Genomic DNA, 20,189 nt, shown 5'->3' with positions numbered 1-20,189 from the left:
CATATTTATGGTAATATATTAATTTCCATAAATATATTTTATCTGGATAAACAAGGATATTACTGTGGATCCTTCTATTGATATATATATTATATAATATATATATAGATATTATATATATATATATATATATAAATATTATATAGATTTATAGTGAGCGCATTGTTTGGGAAGGGGTTTGATTATTAGAAATACACGACTGATTCCTGAACACTGATTCCACACGAAGAAATTGGTGAGGAATAATATGTTCGACTACGCTATGGTCCAAAGTAATTGGATGAGCATTCATCAAAGAGGCATAAAGTTAAAATAACTGAAAATTCATGTTGGCAATTATGGGGTGTAAATCTAGCTGTAAAGGTAATTGACTTCGATAAAAAGGAAATAAGGAGATCACATAAGGAGGAAATGGATGACAAATATGAGTATTTATTCTAGTCACATTTGTTTAGGGTCTCTCTCTCTCTCTCTCTCTCTCTCTCTCTCTCTCTCTCTCTCTCTCTCTCTCTCTCTCTCAAGTGTGTTCATTCAAGTCCTCCTGTACTCCGTGTTCATGTTTTTTTTTATGAGGGGAGGGGGTGAAGGTTTCATCTCAAGTCAGTGCTTTTGGGGTTGCTTTTTCATTTATAGCCTGGTTACTATTTTCGTGTTCTATGGTCCAGTAATCTCGTGAAGTTTGTACATACGTTGTGTAAGATTGCTTTGCTTTTTCGCGACGAGTCCTGTTACAACTTGAAGAATATGTAAAATTCCAAAAAGGGATGATGGAGTCGGCTAAGTTAGTGAGTTGAGGAAGATAAGAAAATAAAAGCAGTAAATATCCTGAATAGCGGAACGAGGATAAGAAAATTTTTGTGATGGAAACACGAAGATTATTGGAAGTGCAACTGCAGGACAAAAGGAAGGATGTGCGCTGAAATAGGAAGGATGAATAAAGTGGTTAGGAACGTGAAAAAAAAGAGAAAGCATGTAATAACAGAAGGGGCGGGAAAGGTGAGCAAGGAATTCAGTAGGGGAGCCAAGAAAGGTGGGAGGACGTGTGCAAAAGTGCAAAATACTGAAAAATAAACTTATGTGACTAGAATAAATAACTCACGATCACATCACTGACTACACAAGACTATAAAACAAAATACCGCCTGAAGTGAAGATCATACACGAAAAATGCAAATTTAAAAAAGAACTTGTGACTCTTATTCTGGAGGAGCTATGATACTGACGAGAAAACCCTAAAAGGTAATTATAAAATATAAGCAGCAGTGTATTTTGAAAACGTACAAGAGCCGCCAGAGAGGGAATTATCCCCGTGGAGGGCTGTGCATAAAACCAAAGAAAGTGAACAAGCAAATAAACAGGCGCAGAAGCTTCTTCGGCGCAATCATGTTTCCTGTACAGCGTATAATGCTGTATGAAACTCTCAGCAACGGCCCCTGAAACTCTCTGCCTCGGCCCATGAAACTTTCAGCCATGGCCATCTTAAACCTTAAATCAATTCAAAACTATTGAGGCTAGAGGGATGCAATTTGGTATGACTGATGATTGGAGAGTGGCTAATCAACATATCCATTTGCAGCCCTCTAGCCTCGGTAGTTTTTATGATATGAAGGCGGACAGAAAAACTGCGGCCGGACAGGCAAAATAGCCATCTCAATAGATTTCTTTTACAGAAAACTAAAAAGCTCACCACTTTAAAACACGCAACCATCAAGGTGCTTCTTTAACTCCATCTCCAGAAACAAACTTCGAGATTTGTATCCTTCCAAGAATTTTTCTTTCGTAATTCAATATAAGGAAAAGGTAGGAATGCCAGCCTGACTCGACATACAAGGACGTCAGTTTTGGAAATGACGTACCCTCGAGAAGTTCCCAGCAGTTATAACCTAGATGTAAAAAGATATCTTTTTATCCTGGTGATAGCTAAACTCAGCAGGTCGGGCAGTAGTACATTTTAGCGAAACAGTCTACCGTAACTATAATTGTTATATATCCAGATTACTATTTAAATTTCACGACTGTCTGATAAATAATCCAGAAGGTCACTGTAGACAAACAAACTCATACAAATACTAATTCATAATCTTAACCATCTATTGATCAATACAAAAAATCTAGAGAGACAACCACGGGCCACTTAATTATTTCAATGACTGAAATAAGTTACAGCTGTGTGATAGACATAAGATAGTACTGTTTAAAACAATGGCTGCCATAATACAGAAATCGAACAATTATGGAATTCTCCTCCCTTAATTTATCGACTAAATTCTGTATTTCTTTTCCCTCTTTCCTCTGACCAATAGCCTGCAATACACATCCGGCATAACAATCTTAACAAGGTGCAAAGATATTGCCGTCAATTACCCAGTATGTTTGTTTGTTTGTATGGTGTTTTTACTTTGCATGGAACCAGTGGTTATTCAGCAACGGGACCAACGGCTTTACGTGACTTCCGAACCACGTCGAGAGTGAACTTCTATCACCAGAAATACACATCTCTCACTCCTCAATGGAATGGCCGAGAATCGAACCCGCGACCACCGAGGTGGGACGTCAATACCATACCATCCACGCCACTTGAGGCGCTTTTGCCCTGTATGGTTTGAACGCCTTCTGCCATACCTGGCCAAATAAGGCAATTAGTGTGCCGTAACGACGTCTACGCGCAGGAAGCCTAAAATCCCAATGTCCAAAGGTGTGAGACTAAATACAATTAAGAGAAAAAAAACGTCACTCGGGATCTGTTGTTTATCTGAACGGAATGGCCCTTAGCCCTTGGGCGGAACAGCCAAAAGCCTTGTTGATAAACATGGCTGATAAATGACCATGTTTAGCTCACCTCCTTAAGAAGCTTCTGCCAGATTCAGCAGACTCGTAAATTTCGACACACACGACTATGGGTATTTTCACTCGCCTTTTTTCACAGAAACATTCAAACTTGTTTTAAGACCCACTTTTACGATGCAGGGTAAGGGATTATTGAGAGAGAGAGAGAGAGAGAGAGAGAGAGAGAGAGAGAGAGAGAGAGAGAGAGAGAGAGAGAGAGAGATTGTTTATTATTATAGTTAACCATATACTTAAGAGAAAGTTTTTTTCTAATTTATATTTATAGAGAGAGAGAGAGACATTAAAAGGGGTCATGTACCTTGTTTCGGTTAAAAAGTTTTAAGTAACAGTCATGTTGTTAAGCATCCGTTATAGCAACAACCAAGTAGATAAAACGAAATTAACCTCTGAAGACATAAAAGTAAAATTAGGATATACGTACGCGAAAGTAAATTATCTATTTTGCAACATCTTGAATCGAAAATAAAATGCCGAAGCAATAAGAATGTGACTCGGACCAAAAAAGACAGTTTTTAAACATCGTTCCTAATATTCATGAATGAATGCTTTAAAATATTTCATTATATATAAACACTCAAACACAAACCATATTATTTATGAGGTTCACGATTAAATCATTTTCAATAAACCCATATCTCTCTAGATCTACTCTACTTAGCATATGGAAGGGCCTTCACGTGAAAAAAGGTCTAAGCTTTTTGCCCTATCCTATCCTATTCCACTGCATGCCCTGTTCTCAATGGCCTTCTCTAATGTTTCCCCCGTCACTCGGCCAAGGCAACTGGCTCTAATCTACACCAATTAAGCTTCTAACTCAGCGTAGAACCAGATCGCCGTCTTCATTACGAAAGCAAACAAAAGAATCAACCACAAAAAGAAAAAAAAGAAAAGACATTCGTCTCCAACCCTAGCCCTAATAATAGCCATTCCTTTAAATGACTATTATCATAACCGCACAAAAACATAAGAAAAATGAGTAATAATAATACCAGCCATTTTCACTCCCTGATCGAGTCATCACAAAGAAGAGATGATGAACGCTAACGACAAACACTCGGGTGGTGGTTCTTCTCTATCGAGTAACACAATCCGATCATTAGTCAGTGAAATGAATGGCATGACTCGGCATATACGAACTGGCTGACCTTTGGGCTTCGCGAATTCCTTCACAGAGGACGTCCTCTTACGTCAGGATTTTCAAAAATTAGCAAAACAAATTTCGGGAGTTTGGAGACAATTTACCTACATATTATAAAATGATGGGCGTAAAACATAATGATAATCATCATCATCATAGCATGAGTCACTAAAACGGTAAAGAAATCCAAATTGACGTAAGTGTAAATATGTATTAGAAATATATGTACCTGCTCGATTCTCCAACTCAATCTCCAGAAGGAGAAGGAGAATGAGAATAAGGCAGTTTCTCGAAAGTTTCCGTTTATATATATCTACAATTACACCACTGTGGATTTCATACCTAATAATACTAATTATATATATATAAAAATAATATATATATATGTATGTATATATATATATATACAATATATATATATATATATATATATATGTATATATCATATATAATATATATATATATATATATATTATATATATATATAGAGAGAGAGAGAGATAGAGAGAGACGAGAGAGAGAGAGAGAGAGAGCTACATTTTCAAAAGGGTTTTCTATTTTAAATTTTCTATATCAAAATCCTTACATAAAAGTCATATGTAAAAAAAAAAAAAGCAGTCTCGCTCCATTTGCAAAATAAAGCAAGTAATAAAGAAGCTCTATACCTAAATAATAATAATAAAAAATGACATATTGAGAATCGCACCTCACCACCTACCTTTTCTAATGATCAAGGTGTGGCCAACTCACGACTTGCCAAATCTTTACACGGAGCCTTTTAAAACTGTAACTTTTGTCTCGTATTTATGAGAGTCATACCGACGGATTTACAAGTACTCTTAGAAAAAGATTATTTACAAGACAACATACTTTGGTCTATCATGATTTAAATACGAAAAAAAGTCCTTTAAAGTCGGGGATGGGGGGAGGAGGAGGAGGGGTGTGTCGCATCTCTACAAGGGCATTACTGGGTCTATCCTAGATTTAAATACGAAAACAAAAGGCCTTTAAAGACGGGGATGGGGGGGGGGGGGGGGGGGGGGGGGGGGGGGGGGGGGGGGGGGGGGGGGTAGGAGGGGTGTGTCGCATCTCTACAAGGGCATTACTGACGACAGGCAGACAAGGGTGAAGATGAGACGATCGTTGTTCGCATTTGCCTGTTTCACTAAGGCTATAATTTCTCGTCTTCTGAATCAGACTGCAGAGGTTAATGATCAAGTACTTACAGATTCCCGCACGGCATCCGTCAGACATCTAAGTTGTTAAGTAAGAAAAAAAATTCAACGAGTAACAAGCTCATATACCCGTCTAACAGTAGTTACTGAATATATATAACAATGACGTTCAACTAGACAGTTATGGTACCTTATTGTGACTAAGCCAAACTCTATGTTAAAAGAACTAAGTTATTAACCTCTATATATTAACCTATCGATAAAGATTTTTCATTCTCTCAAAATTGTCGGACTTAGCTATACACTGCTAAGTTATTTCCCGAGTGTTCTCGAGAACTTATGAATAAAAGACCATGATCTTCAACTTCATTCATATACAATATTTTTAGGCATACATATCCACACAGATACAGTGTACACACATTTCATATATATGTATGTATCTATATACGTATATGTATATCTTAAAATATATATAAATGCAGTTGAGCTTGTGGCATTTCATTAAGTTCTCGAGAACATTCAAAATAACTTAGCATTTTATAATATATATGTATTTATATAAAACATACACATACATACACATATACACACACACATACACATACATACCCACCACGCACGCACGCACACACACACATATATATATATATATATATATATATATATATATATATATATATTATATATAGTGTGTGAAATGAAATATTTTGGCATCAAAACTTAACTTTCCCTTGAGAGCCAACATCCAATTTCCGCTCCTTAACTGACCCAACTTTCGAGACAGGAAGTTGTCGAAATTACCATCATCATCGTGGTAGCTACCCTCTTGTTACTCCTTGCGATGCGATATACAGGGGGGAAAGAGAGAGAGAGAGAGAGAGAGAGACTACAAGTTCAAGGACGCCTGAAACACGAACATTGCTCGGAGCCTTCAATCGTGATATTATGATTCCAGCAATCAGAAATCAGCTGCATGAATATTCGACCATTCAGTACTGCGTCACAAGAGATCGAAGCACAAAGGCAAACTAAATGACTAATGTTTTGATTAATGGCAATAAAATTCAACGAGAAAATTTGATTATTAGATGTTTAACATTCCTCCCATTTTCTTTACTATCGCTTAAACCAAGGTACTTTTTAGCTACATTTATTGAATAAATATCGATAAAAGGTTTCAGTTTACTCAACTGGTGCCGGATGGTGCTAACAGGATTCCATATTTAAATCAATACCACAAATTACATCCACATTTCTAAGGGAAATTTTTCATTGTATAGGAGAATACCACAGGAAAATGATAGGCAAACCTATCATCTTCCTGTGGTATTCGCTTATTTAATGAAGTCACGTGCATCTACTGTGACTTTTTAAGCATTTTAATATATAAATATATATTACATATACTATAAATATATATACGCACACACACACACACACACACACACACACACACAATATCAAAATCCACCGACAACGCCTTATTCCATGACCTACGAATTTCAGAAAAAAATATCTTTTATGTAAAATGCTAAATGGTAAACTACCACACAAAAATTTTCCTCCATTTACGGGAACTTATTATTGCCATTTCGACCCATAATTATTTTGATGTCCAAACAATTCCCAACATCAAAGTTCATATAGCATCAACATAAGCGTGAGCAGTATAAGCACTGGATACATGAGTTCTGTTAAAGTGAATTCAACTCTTTTCCATTATTGATCATATGTGGCCCAGCTATCGCTTGTTACTCGTAAGATCTACAACCCTATTCGAAAAATTTGGTGTTTTTAAACAGAATTCTAAGTAACCAGCTATTTGCAGAATATTAAATAATTAAAACATCATTTCTCTCCATGTTCAAACATTCACTCAGTATACTGTTAAAGATTTTTTTTATTTTAATATACTGTACCACTTTTACAGGATAACTGAATATTCATAATATCGTCTTATCCAGTAAGCCTATCTCTTGAAAATTTTCTGAATTTTTTACTTTGAAACTAATTGTTCTGCAAGTAAGATTCCTTCGATCACGAGTTCACTACTTTAATTCAACCGGTTAATAATAATATCACGAGGAAGTGCTAATAACATGCAAGTTTTGGTCGAACAAGTTTTACTAATAAACGAAATTTGTCTGCAACAGCAATTCTTGTTTGTGACGTAAGTTTTAATAGCACAAACAAATAAGCAATTGTTGCATACACGACCAACAATAAACAATGTGCCTTTAGTTTCGGTGACTGATGGAATACTTCGACAAAATTTCGATTCCGTTTCCAGGACGAAGAGCAAATCGGCAAAAATCTGAGGAATGAAAATCCACCGTCATCGAGATGATTTCCATCCAAGAAGCTTCCTTTCTCACCCTCCTGCCATGAATTACCCGCCCCCTCCCGAGCTCTTACCTGATATTACCTGCAGTCATGTTTTTTGAGATCTTCCTTCCCCTCTCTCTCATTTCCTCTCTCCACTTCTACATCAACCACCCATCTGATTTAAAGAATTCCGACCTTCAATCTCATCGACAGTCTTTCAACACTTGATCACCAGTCTCCTCTCTCTCTCTCTCTCTCTCTCTCTCTCTCTCTCTCTTAAACATCAACATACAAACATTTAAAACCATAAAACCTGAAAGCAACTTTCAGGTATAATGCTATCTGTTTACGAGAGGGAGTATGTGACGATAATAAAATTAGCGGAATACTCCAAATATCTAAAAAGTGTCTGATTCTTGATATCGTGTGTGTGTGTGTGTGTTAGTAATACATTAATAATACATCCAATGGATCGAGTACAAAAAATTACTAACATTCATCACGGCAATGATTTCAGCATGAAGTCAAAGTAGCCAGACATATCCAAGATAGACCTTTGACATTGCAAATAAACAATGTTCACCACTCGACATATTGGAAATTTGTGGCAACATGCTTACTACACACCGAGTGTTTAGAATCATAATAATACTGCAAGGGGCTATTTCTCGGATAAAATAAACTTGGGGTCAGGATGCCATCAGAATACACAAGCAATGTTACGACCACTTTCATATAATAACGGTTCCCAACTCACAGTTTTAAACTTAACGAAGCACTACATGAAACTGGAGGTACAAAAATTAAATGTAAAAATCACTTGGTCAAATTCGGTTACTGTTGAGTTAATTTAAACTTTAAAAAAAATAGATATTCACAAATTGTATGGAAATACCACAGCCTTCCAATTTATACGTGAGGGGCTCAATCTTCCCCATCTGTGCAATTTATATATATATATATATACATACATACATACATACATACTACATACATAATATATATATATATATATATATATAACTACATATAATATATATATATATAATGTGTATATATAAATATATATATATATATATCCCTAATATACGTATATATATATATATACTATATCCAATTCCGGGGTAATTTGGGAATGGAATACTTACACCCAAATAGAATTAAAAGTGCATTTGCCCTACCAGGATTCGGATATGTGTTTTTGGCTTAATAACAGAGATAAAGGTCGAACTGACCATTCAGATATCAAGAAAGGAACGATGATGTCCACCTTGCTTTACAAATTCCTGCTAATCTAGGTTATGTAATAAGAGTATAATATATATATATATATATATATATATATATATATATATATATATATATATATATATACATATATTTCAATGTAAAAAACAATAACCCAGGATGTGGCGACCCTATCGTCTACTTTTGTTAGGTCATGTCTTTGAACTGGCCCCAAAATACCGCCCACCAGTCCATTTTGCTGGGGTTAAGAAAGCCTCATATCTGGGGACTTGGAAAATTGGTAACGTTATGTGCTCGCAGATAAGTCTGTGTGATGTACATGGGAGACGACAGTGTGTCATGACTTCTTGCTTTTCTCAGAAACCACTCGGCGCTGGGCGGATTTAAATGTTAACTGAAGTGCAATTTGTAAAATTGCTTATGCACTCACACTGTACAAACCACATTTCATGTTAAGTACGTCTCGTTGCGAAATATCTATAAGAGCACACTTCTTACTGAGCTTGTTTTGATTTGCTCCCCATAGGAATACCGGAAACAGCATGAAGGATGAAAAAGGAAATGCCAGATGGCTTTGTAAATAACCATTATGTAACGGGGGAAGAACCTCTTTGAACTTCCCAACCTCGTGACACCCCATCCCCTCCTACCCTGATCCCTGGATCATCCAGCCCCCATCCCCATCCTCCTCCCCCGCGTGACTTTGGAGTCTGGAGTTGATAAACGGGAAGCAGTTTCTGTGGTGAGGACTGTGGCGAGAATTGTTTTGCACCAGAATCACCATTTATTATAATTGTCTTGAGCCGGATTTACTTTATCTCTTTTGGGGGAAAAGAGATTTGCTCCATGATGCAAGGACGAGGGAATTTATGCAATTTTTCTTACGTAACTGTAAAGGTTGAAAAGATGACTATGCACTGATGTACACACAGACCAGATCTACACACACACATATATATATATATATATCTATATATATATATATATATATATATATATATATATATATATATATATATATATATATATATCTATATAATATATATATATAGATATATATAATATATACATATATATATATATAATATATATATGTGTGTGTGTGTGTAGGCAAAGTGTGACGGGGGTTTCATGGTAAATATACACAAAAATTAAAAATGTTCTGTCTGAGCAATTAGAGAATTCAAAATAAATAGGAACATAAATAAGAATCATTCAAAGTTCCTCACACAAAGACGTCATACATAAACAAGAAAAGTATAACAGTGGTGATGCAGAAATGAAACAGTACCTAATGACTCCACTGAGGGTTATTTAATGCCTCAGTTTCTGGTGATGAAATGAAGCAAACTTTAGCATACTGTGTGAAGGAATTGATGTTATTGAAACAGGAGAAAGGTTATCTTATGGGTCTTTATGATCGGTTCCTAAGCCGTGTACCTACATTAACGTCCAATGATAAAAAACAAACAAACAAACAAACAGCAATAACAACCACCAAAAATATGCAAACTGCTAGACGGATCAAATGAGGCGGAGAACAGGACCTCCAAAAATGAACAAGGATGACTGTTCATAACGATTATATGACAATGGTGATGGAATGGAATATAGAATTTTGGCCAAAGGCCAATTGCTGACCTCTATCAGGTTATTCGGGGCTGGAACGGAAATTGACAGTAGAAAGGTTTTAAAGGCCTAACAGGAAGAAACCCTCGCAGTTGCGCTATGAAATTCTTGTTAAGAGAGAGTGGAAAGTATGATGGGAGGAAGAGATTATGAATGGAGGTACGGTAAAAGGAATAAAAAGGGTTGCAGTTAGGGGCCGAAAAGACGTTGCAAAGAACCTTAAATAATCTACACTAATGGCACTAATCCCCTACAGGGTCTTTTGCATTAATGTGTATCGCCGTAAAAAAAAAAAATATAGCCGTCGGTGCACCTCTTGGAGGAATAACAATTATACCTCCAAGGTGCACCTCATGCGGTGCACTGACGGCTCTACCCCCTACGAAGGATAATGAAGAAAAACTGACACCTTCAGACACTGGGATAATTGTAATGCACTGCCGGTTTCCGTACAAAACGCCTCAAACGAACATTTATCCGTATTTTGTCAGAAGAATCTCAAGTTTGATTAACAGCGGTCTTGCAGGAGTATGACAGCTGGGATCTTATCACCTTTGAGCTTTTCATCTACTTGAAAAAAGTAAAAATACTGCAATGATCCACCCCGTGCCCATATTTTAATAAACAACATAAGAAATCAACAGAACCAGACGGGATAGATCGTACTTATAACTAAAATTCTGTCAAAACTTCTTTTAAGGGGAAAAATCCGTGAAGATAGTAACGAACCACTTATTCTTTTATCTGCATTAAAATTCGGACAAATGGAAACATAATAAGAATAAAAATGTTGAAACAGCGTCATGCAAAACCATGAAGCACTCGTAGTTATCACTCCTGACGTCATATGAGTGGGAGGACATTTGAGATAATGACCTCACGACAGTGTCAGTCATATAATAATTACCCTTTACATAACTTATCTAGTAGATGTAACAGGCAATCAAAGACCTTGTTATTTCACGTTAAAAAATCTGAGATAACTATAATGAAATATAATTTCTATAAAATTATCGACTGCTGCAGGACATTCTACAAAATAGAAGCATTTATTTAGCCATATTAAATTACACTATCACATCATCTGGATGTTAATATTTAGCAAAGAGTTGAACTTAGGAGATTGACAACTAAATTTCTATCCTCGGGAAACCAGTTGTCAAACGGTCACCAATTCTTTTGCCTTAAAGGAATGGAATGGAATATTAAATGTATGCCAAGAGCTGGGCCCTATGAGGTCATTCAACGATTAAAGGGATACAGAATGAAAAGGTTTTAAAAGGTGTAACAGGAGGATAACCTCGCAGTTGCACTAGTAAGCAATTGTTAGGAGAGGGTGGAATGTAAGATAGATGAGAGTAACGGGAGGTACAGTAAAAGGAATGAATTGGGTATCAGCTAGGGGCCGAAGGGATGCTGCTAAGAACCGAAAACAATGTCCACAGTGCACAGCGGGAGGCGCACTAACGGCACAACCCCCTCTACAGTCTTTGGCCTTAATGCACATCACGTAAAAAAAAAAAAAAAAAAAAAAAAAAAAAAAAAAAAAAAAGTGATGGTCCTGGGAAAGAAATCAAATCATGCGTGAACCTTCTGTCACTTCAGTATGAAATTTAATGCGAAGTTAAGATTCATCAACAAATTGTATTACCTTGAAACATATTATCTTAAAACATTAGGGATTCGGGCGTGTACTTTTGCAAATAGTACTCACACTATTTTCTGCAGAAGGCAGAATCCACCTTGTTTAATGGAGCCAAAAATATAAACAAATATATAATAAAAAAGGATGTGCCGTTCTTGGATTTTCCTCTAACCAAAAGATTGGAATCTGCTAGCTACGAAGGAATTGAGTGGCAATCAATCCGGATTATGTGGGTTAAAAGGACAAACTCTAATTAATACAAAAACATTGGCCTATTTACGCTGCACTAAATACGTAGAACGTTCAGATTTGTATTAACTGCATTAAGCATAATATCAAGTAGGTTCATCTCGACATACCGAACGTGGTGAAATTATACACATCTCACTCTTATTTTAAAGCAGCAAACGTTCATTTCGATCAAAATTGCTTCCATGGAAATGAACAATTTGTCATATCAGTTCTCGAATCTGACTCCAGAAGTATATAGAGCATTCACGTTACGGATACGAGCGTGAGTCTAGTGTTCCGTTCACAGAGACACATGAGATTTTCTTTCAAATAAGTTCATGCTTGCACCTCTCTCTCTCTCTCTCTCTCTCTCTCTCTCTCTCTCTCTCTCTCTAAATCACACAAAAAATTCGAGAGGACTACACAATATTATATGTTAATTTCTCCGTCTTATTTTATTTAACCTGATAAAGTTCGGTGTTAACCAAAAATAACAGCTTTACTCCTTTCACAAAACATCCTTCCCTGGTACCTTAAAAAATAAATAAAAAATATAAAAAAATACACAAAAGTGAGATATCTAAAAATTATGGCCATTTGTCGGTTTGTTAAACACCCTCTTGAACACATCTCGTCACTTCTTTATTTAAACGTCATTCACTAACACTCCTACCCATAAAGTGTTATCAGCTAACGACTGAGTTAAAACTCTTCAAACTTCAGTAACTAATTCCAAACTTGAAGACTTAATCGTGATCCTAACCTTGAAATTCTGTCATAACCGCCTTACCAATTTTAGTCGAATCCAGTGAGTTTAATCGCTAAACTCATAAATGATCCCCAATGTCGAATTTAACCAAAAGAAAAGTCAGCAAGTAAAAGACGCAACACCAGGTTACAAACTTATAACCACTGAACCACTGGGGCGTCGCGCATTGTTACATCCCAAAGATGAATCAGAAGATAAAGGCGTTGGCAGTTCGCACATGATGGTTAGGCCTATTCGTATTGTATTTGCTGAGCGGCCAGGACGCACCAACTAAATTAATACGGGCATGCAGGCTGTTGAACACATTTCCCAAGATTCTTACATTTGAATTAATGTTTATTTATATATAGTAAACTGCTCATCGTCTAAATAATTTTGTTAGTTATAAAATTTACATAAAATGTTTTTTCCGTGACTACAAATTCATTGTCAATTACTTTCTTGTATTTTTTACCGTAAATTTTACACGGCTTAGAAAATATTGGTACTCACACAAATGAACAAATGCCTATAATGATAATGAATAACCATTGTTTAAATTGCAACTTAAAATCCCCCAGGCATTAGAAATCCACGTGGTCAAGGATTTCCGTCAACTACTGGAGAAATTGCTGGGTAAAATTGGACAATTTGTCACACTCAATTGTCCCTTGGGCGCCAAGGTTACCATTCAGGCTCAGCTGACTCTATTGTTGGGGGAGCAATGGATGTTCAATTTATTTATTTATTTTTCCAATAGATCAGTGTAAACGCAATACTTACGTATTGTGTTCTAAGAGAGGGGACTGGGTGTTAATCAGTTACAACTCGAAATACAATATATAACAATATGCTCATTCATATCTCACTTAGGTCATTTTCATAATTTCAACATTCGACGTAAAATCGAAAGCATTTCGAAGTTTTAAATAACACCTAGGCCTATCATTAACTGTTTATTTGACAATATAAAGTTTTTTAACTAATCGTTAACTGTTCATTTGTAAATATAGAGTATTTTTTTAACTAAGAGACACGGTAAAAGAAAAATAAAAGTTAAAACCACATAATAAACCAAGAATAAAGTTTTCAGCGAAATACCCAAATGCTTTACCAAACTGAAAATCTAGAATGTCACACCATAACGACAACGTACTTCCGCAAGTTTACCACGAAGCACACACGAGGCGCGGAGAACTGTCCCGAAAAAGACGTCTTCACGTCAACACAGTTCTGTTCACACTGACTCGCTCTCGAGTCTCGAGTCTCGACTATAACTGAGGTGAAGAATACTCCTGGTCTTGGGGAAGGGAAGACCCCGCACTCTGGCGAGTGGCGCGAGCAAGCGAGTCTGCTGTTGGTTTACAGCTGATGCCTAACTGTGAAGTTCCTTTGCAACTTGTGCCCTATCGCCAACTGCTAGTCAGCGCCACTGCTGGCCATATGAATTTGCTTTCCGCAACCTAACATCAGTTATCACAGTGGCATTCACTGACACACTAAACTTCATAACTAGTACTCTGCTCCGGGAGTAGTAATCATTAAATAGCAGACGAAACTTGCCACATTTTTCCAGACTTCATATGCGGGTGGTGTAAAAAGCGAGTTGCCAGCTACTTATTAACTTTCGTTAAAGCCCAGCCATGTGTAACGTAGAACACGATAAATATTTCTTTGTAGAATGAAACATTGGCGTTAGTTTTTCAGAGGTGATTTTACTTAACCAATATTGATACATAAAGGCCTGTTTACAAACAGCACGCGAATGAAGTATTACGCCACAAACTGGTTACCTGCACTGGGTTACCTGCTTGCAGGCAGATTGGGTAGACTGGCGCCAGACTCAATAACAATTATTAATGATTCGGTGTCTGACGTACTAATTAATTTCCATTACAATGGCGTTTGCACCTTGAACCCGAAGTCTAAACCGCAGTTGTTCGTTTACACAGTTCTCACATACATTTTATTTCCCTTTAGATTTTGTTCGAATAATCGTTAAATCGTAATTAAATAAAGTGTTCATGTTTTACAGCAATGTTCGTATTTATAATGACGTTTTGCCTTCATAACATGGTCTCTATTTCATTAGGTAATGATTTTCGAACAATGAAAGCAATTTATAATTCCTTTTCATAACAATAATCTTTCAAACTGAATGTATGGTATGGTAAATACCTGCATGGCAAAATGAATACAAATTATATATGTCCTCTCTCTCTCTCTCTCTCTCTCTCTCTCTCTCTCTCTCTCTCTCTCTCTCTCTCTCTCTCTCTTCTCTCTCTTACCCACAGCAACGACACATTAAACACATTACGGTCGACCAGATAACACGATCCTTAATTCACGATTGAATGTCAACAATCACAATGGGTTAAAAGTTTGTTGCCAAACCGTTTTGTCCTTGTACGAAGTTCGAACGCAGTCTCGCTTTAGAAGCGAAGCCGGTAGCGTATCTTTAACACCAAGAGAGAGAGAGAGAGTCTCCGTTTCAGAACACCTAGCCCAATTGCAATTAACATCTCCATTCTCTGATAATATTACTGATGATCGGAGGGGAAGCTGTAATTTTCGTCAATCAACTATCGTAATCTTCCAGTTGATAAGCATTAATTTTTTTCCCTGGGAAAATGATTGTACCCACATGATGTCTCACAGAAAAGCCACAGGAAAAAAGTTTAAAACTCCAAACAGATTCCATCAGAAGATAGATCGCGCGGAATGTCTTGGAGATGCCAAGGCCGATACGATATCTGTTTCGGCCTTGGATGACGCAAAGACTGGGATGCCGAAAGACTTTGAGGCCTAAATATTAAAAAAAAAAAAAAAAAAAAAAATTACTTGTGTTGTTTCCAGAACACTTGACTAATATAGCTAGAAGTATTTAAAGTATTTACGGCATGTCATAGCTTACTCTTCGATAAGTATTTTGACGTCGATCTTCTCATTACCAAAGACTCAGTACTAGCAATGAATTAAATATAACCACAAGTCAGAGGACTTGAGATATAATCTCAGGCAGTTGTAAGATATCCTGGCTCTGTATACTTAAGGCTGGAATTGGAATATAAAAGTGAGGCCAAAGGCAAGGGTTGGGGCCTATGAGGTTATTCAGTGCTGAAAGGAAAATTGAAAGTAAAAAGCTTTTAAAGGTGCAAAGTAGAAAATCCTCGCAGTTGCACCATGAAACAATTCTTAAGAGATTGTGGACTGTAAGATGAAATAGAGAGACGATGAACGGAGACGCAGTAAAAGGATTGAAAAGGGTTATAGCTATAAGGGTCGAAGCGACGCCGCAAAGAACCGAAAAGTAATGCCAGTGAGGTGCACTGGCGGCACTAACCCATCTGCCGCCTACGGGATATACTGAAGGTGTATCGCAACAGAATGCATACACAGACTATAAAGCTGTGATTTTCTGTAAGTGCTCTCTATCTCCCTCTCCTTAAAGAGTTTCAGCTAAATTTGAGCGTTACTGGCTTTAATATTACAGATAATTGCAAAATAAAGATACAGTTACTGATGTAAGTGTCTTATTCTCTTCCTTACTGTAGCATTTTACTTTCACGAGTTTTTGCTCTCCGAATTCTAATTTTGCATTCCCATGCAACAAGGAGGGCGACTGGCTTTAATCTCTCCCACTCGAACTTAAGTTACGAAGCCCTTCTCTCTCTCTCTCTCTCTCTCTCTCTCTCTCTCTCTCTCTCTCTCTCTCTCGGTGGGAACTTTATGTATTAGTTTTCCACTGACAAACACTTTTCTTCACTGTGCTTAAATTATTCAAATTCTTGTATTTCTTTCGCTCGTTTCTGCATTTTCCTGTTACTGTTCCCACTCAGCATCGTATGATCTGCAAATATTGGCCGCTCCAAATTCCATTAAAGACTCATCTTTCAACGATATCTACATCACACAGTTGTCATTTCTCTAATTTTTTTAACCAGTCAAGGAGACAACTCACCCTTGGCCTTGTTCAGAATCCACCTTTACACCAAATCAGTCACTCTCAGAGCAAAATATTCTAACACACGATTGGCTTCCATCATACAACTTTTAATCGCTGTCAACAACTTATTTCCTATACTGTACCCGAGTCATGGGCCTAGCAACTTCATTCCAAAGGACTTTCCGAAAACTGGACGGCAGAAACCTCTGGCGTCATATGGTCTAAGGAGAAACAGTTGTATGGTGAGATTATACATACACACATATAGTATATACATATACGTACATACATTCATACACATATATATACACACAAATAAATAAATATGTTTATGTGTGCGTGTGTACGTATTCCTACAGCACTGCCCTAAAGTAATGCTTACTGATACAGAAATAACATTCCTTACGTGTAATTGAAATAAAGTGAACGCGTAAACCCGTGCATATTCAACCGTATATAGACACACATGCTACCACTCATGCACGAGATATCTTTATTCATAATCACGAACGTCAAGAGTATTTTCACAGATCTGCCAAATAAAAGAACTGAGGATTTGCTTAAGGTCGATTTATTTACCCTTTTTCAAGATGCAAATGAGCCACGAGGAAGATTGATGGTGTCCTGCTCGCTTCTGGTCGCCGTAAGAGAAATAGAGGTTGTTTTTCCAAGGAATGAAGAGATTCACAGCTTTGCGTTTTCATAAGAGTTTTATTTCCCTCGCGCCATGTTTCTCTAACTTGACAGGATGAGACTACGGCTTTCATTTCATCTAAAGATGCTTCACATTGCTGCTGCTACTGGTGAACGAACTGCAGCGTTAATCTACAAGACGTCTTAAATTCTTTTTACTATTTTTTTCTAATTTATTCACTTTTTTTAAAATAATGCTCTGTTTTTCTTTCGTTTTAAAACTTCTTTTCACTTCCGTCTAGACTTATGGATCATTTTATGACATTGTATAATGAATCGTTTAAAACCCAACTTTCACTTATATATAAATGGAAAGAGGTGAATAAGGCAAATTTTTCTTTTATTTATATACTACCAGTTTATATATTCCTAGCCAGTTCTCCTACGGGAATTTCTTCCACTTGTATTTTGACTACTTTGAAAACTCGAATATCCCTCCTTTACTAATAAATCGTTATTCAAGTGAACAATAGACTTTTCCCCTAAAAAGCATTGCCCTTCTTGAATACTGAAATTAACACCGAGTTTAAACCAAGAAAGCTATATAGGTGAATTCATAAAACACACACACACAAATGCAAGGATTTGGAATGACAAATATTCTTATCTATTTTCCATTATAACTTGAACAGAATATTTTGTGCGAGAATATCCATCCCTTACGATACCAAATCATAAAACCAAATAACATTCTGTTCTGGCATGGGTCAACATCATCCGATTCAACAAATGCACTTGAAAAGAAAATTTTGTCAAGTATATATATATGTACACACACACACACACACACACACACACACACACACACACACACACAAAGCGCATCAGTGGCGTGGTAGGTATGGCGTTGGCGCCCCACCTCGGTGATCGCGAGTTCGATTCTCGGCCATTCCATTGAGGAGTGAGAGATGTGTATTTCTGGTGATAGAAGTTCACTCTCGACGTGGTTCGGAAGTCACGTAAAGCCGTTGGTCCTGTTACTGAATAAAAACTGGTTCCATGCAACGTAAAAACACCATACAAACAAACACAAACACACACATTTATATAGTATATATATACTATAAATATATATAATATATAATATATATATATATAATGTAATTATAATATACGTCTCGGCGTTTATAGAATATAATAAAATAATAATAATAAAATAAATAATAATAATAATAAAATAATAATAATGAATAATAATAATAATCGCATAAAACGAAGACATTTACAATTGTAAAGTACGTAATGTGTAACAATCTCATCTCATATGTGCACGATCAGTTAATGGAATAATAATAGCCATAATCAAAATAGCGGACGCGAAGTAGTACTACTCATGCTGCGCAAAGCATTTCCATAAAAAAAACTTCGAGACAAACTTCAAGGTAGAAAAGAAGACTCCCTTCATTAGACTCAAAAGAATATGCACGAGGCCTCTAGAACTGATTATCTTGAGACATTAGACTATGACTAAACTATAAGCATGAAAGCGTTTAAAACACTGTAGCTTGAATGACTATACAATGCTCAAAAATCTGAAATACTTATAAAGACTGAAGATTAATTCTAAAGTTTTTGAAATTCTTTAAATCAAATACACTTGAAGTATAGAGCTCCTGAACATGGTTCCTGCAAATAAGGTGGTATAAGAATATTCGAAGGGGCAAATGAGCAGCCCGAGACAAATTATGGTACTATTAACTGTAATAGAACCAGTGGCAAAGGTGAGCAAAACCTTCTTTTTATGTAATGCCATTCTTCAGTTTTCCAATGACTTGTCATTAACGCTCAAGTTACTGCATTATAAGATGATTAAAGATAGAAACACATTATACATAAACGTAATTCTTCTTCTTTCCCACTGTTATCCCTACATTGAGGGGTCGGTTGCCTGAATCCTGATGGGCCTTTCCTTACAACATCAGGCATGGTTCATAGTTTAGCAAAGGGGTTTTTACGACCACATGCCCTTGCTGTCATCAACCACAGTTTCTGGCAGTAGGCCTCGCCTTTGACTAAAAAGTCCAGCTGAAAGGCAGTTTCCACAGTTATTGGCAGTGGGCCTAGCCTTTTACTAAAAAGTAAAACTGCAAGGCAGCAGTTTCCACAGTTATTGGCAGTGGCCCTAGCCTTTTACTAAAAAGTAAAACTGTAAGGCAGTAGCTTCCACAATTATAGCAGCTGTCCTTTTAGTCGCCTTTTACGTCATGCAGGACCTATGGCGGTAGTATTCTTATACACCCCTACCACAGGGTGCATAAACGTAATTACTACTGCACTAATACACACAGAACCTTTCTTTTTTGGTAAAGTGTTTGGTTTCATGATACTGAATAATTTCTGGTTTCTAATACCCATTGCTGTGACAATAAAGTAATTTTTAAAAATTAAATGCATTTTCTAAACTCAGTTAATAATATATGTTTCACTAAAACCAGACGTTAACAAAAATGGGCATAAAATACAGCAGCAATAAAACTTGTCTCGTTCATCCACATACTCAAACTGAAGTAAGCGAATAAGATTAGTAAAATGAAAACCCACTCCTACAATTCCGCTTAAAC

General features: G+C 36.6%; 1 pseudogene; it reads right to left on the bottom strand.

Moving 5' to 3' along the window:
* LOC135220690 (lachesin-like) overlaps positions 1–14,282 on the bottom strand; it is a 136,419-nt pseudogene extending 122,137 nt beyond the window's left edge.
* Between the last annotated feature and the right edge of the window lie 5,907 nt (positions 14,283–20,189).

The sequence above is a fragment of the Macrobrachium nipponense genome, chromosome 2 (assembly GCF_015104395.2).
Source record: "Macrobrachium nipponense isolate FS-2020 chromosome 2, ASM1510439v2, whole genome shotgun sequence".
NCBI classification, from domain to species: domain Eukaryota; kingdom Metazoa; phylum Arthropoda; class Malacostraca; order Decapoda; family Palaemonidae; genus Macrobrachium; species Macrobrachium nipponense.
The sequence above is the reverse complement of the archived record's forward strand: the minus strand, read 5'-3'. Positions and strand labels throughout refer to the sequence as shown.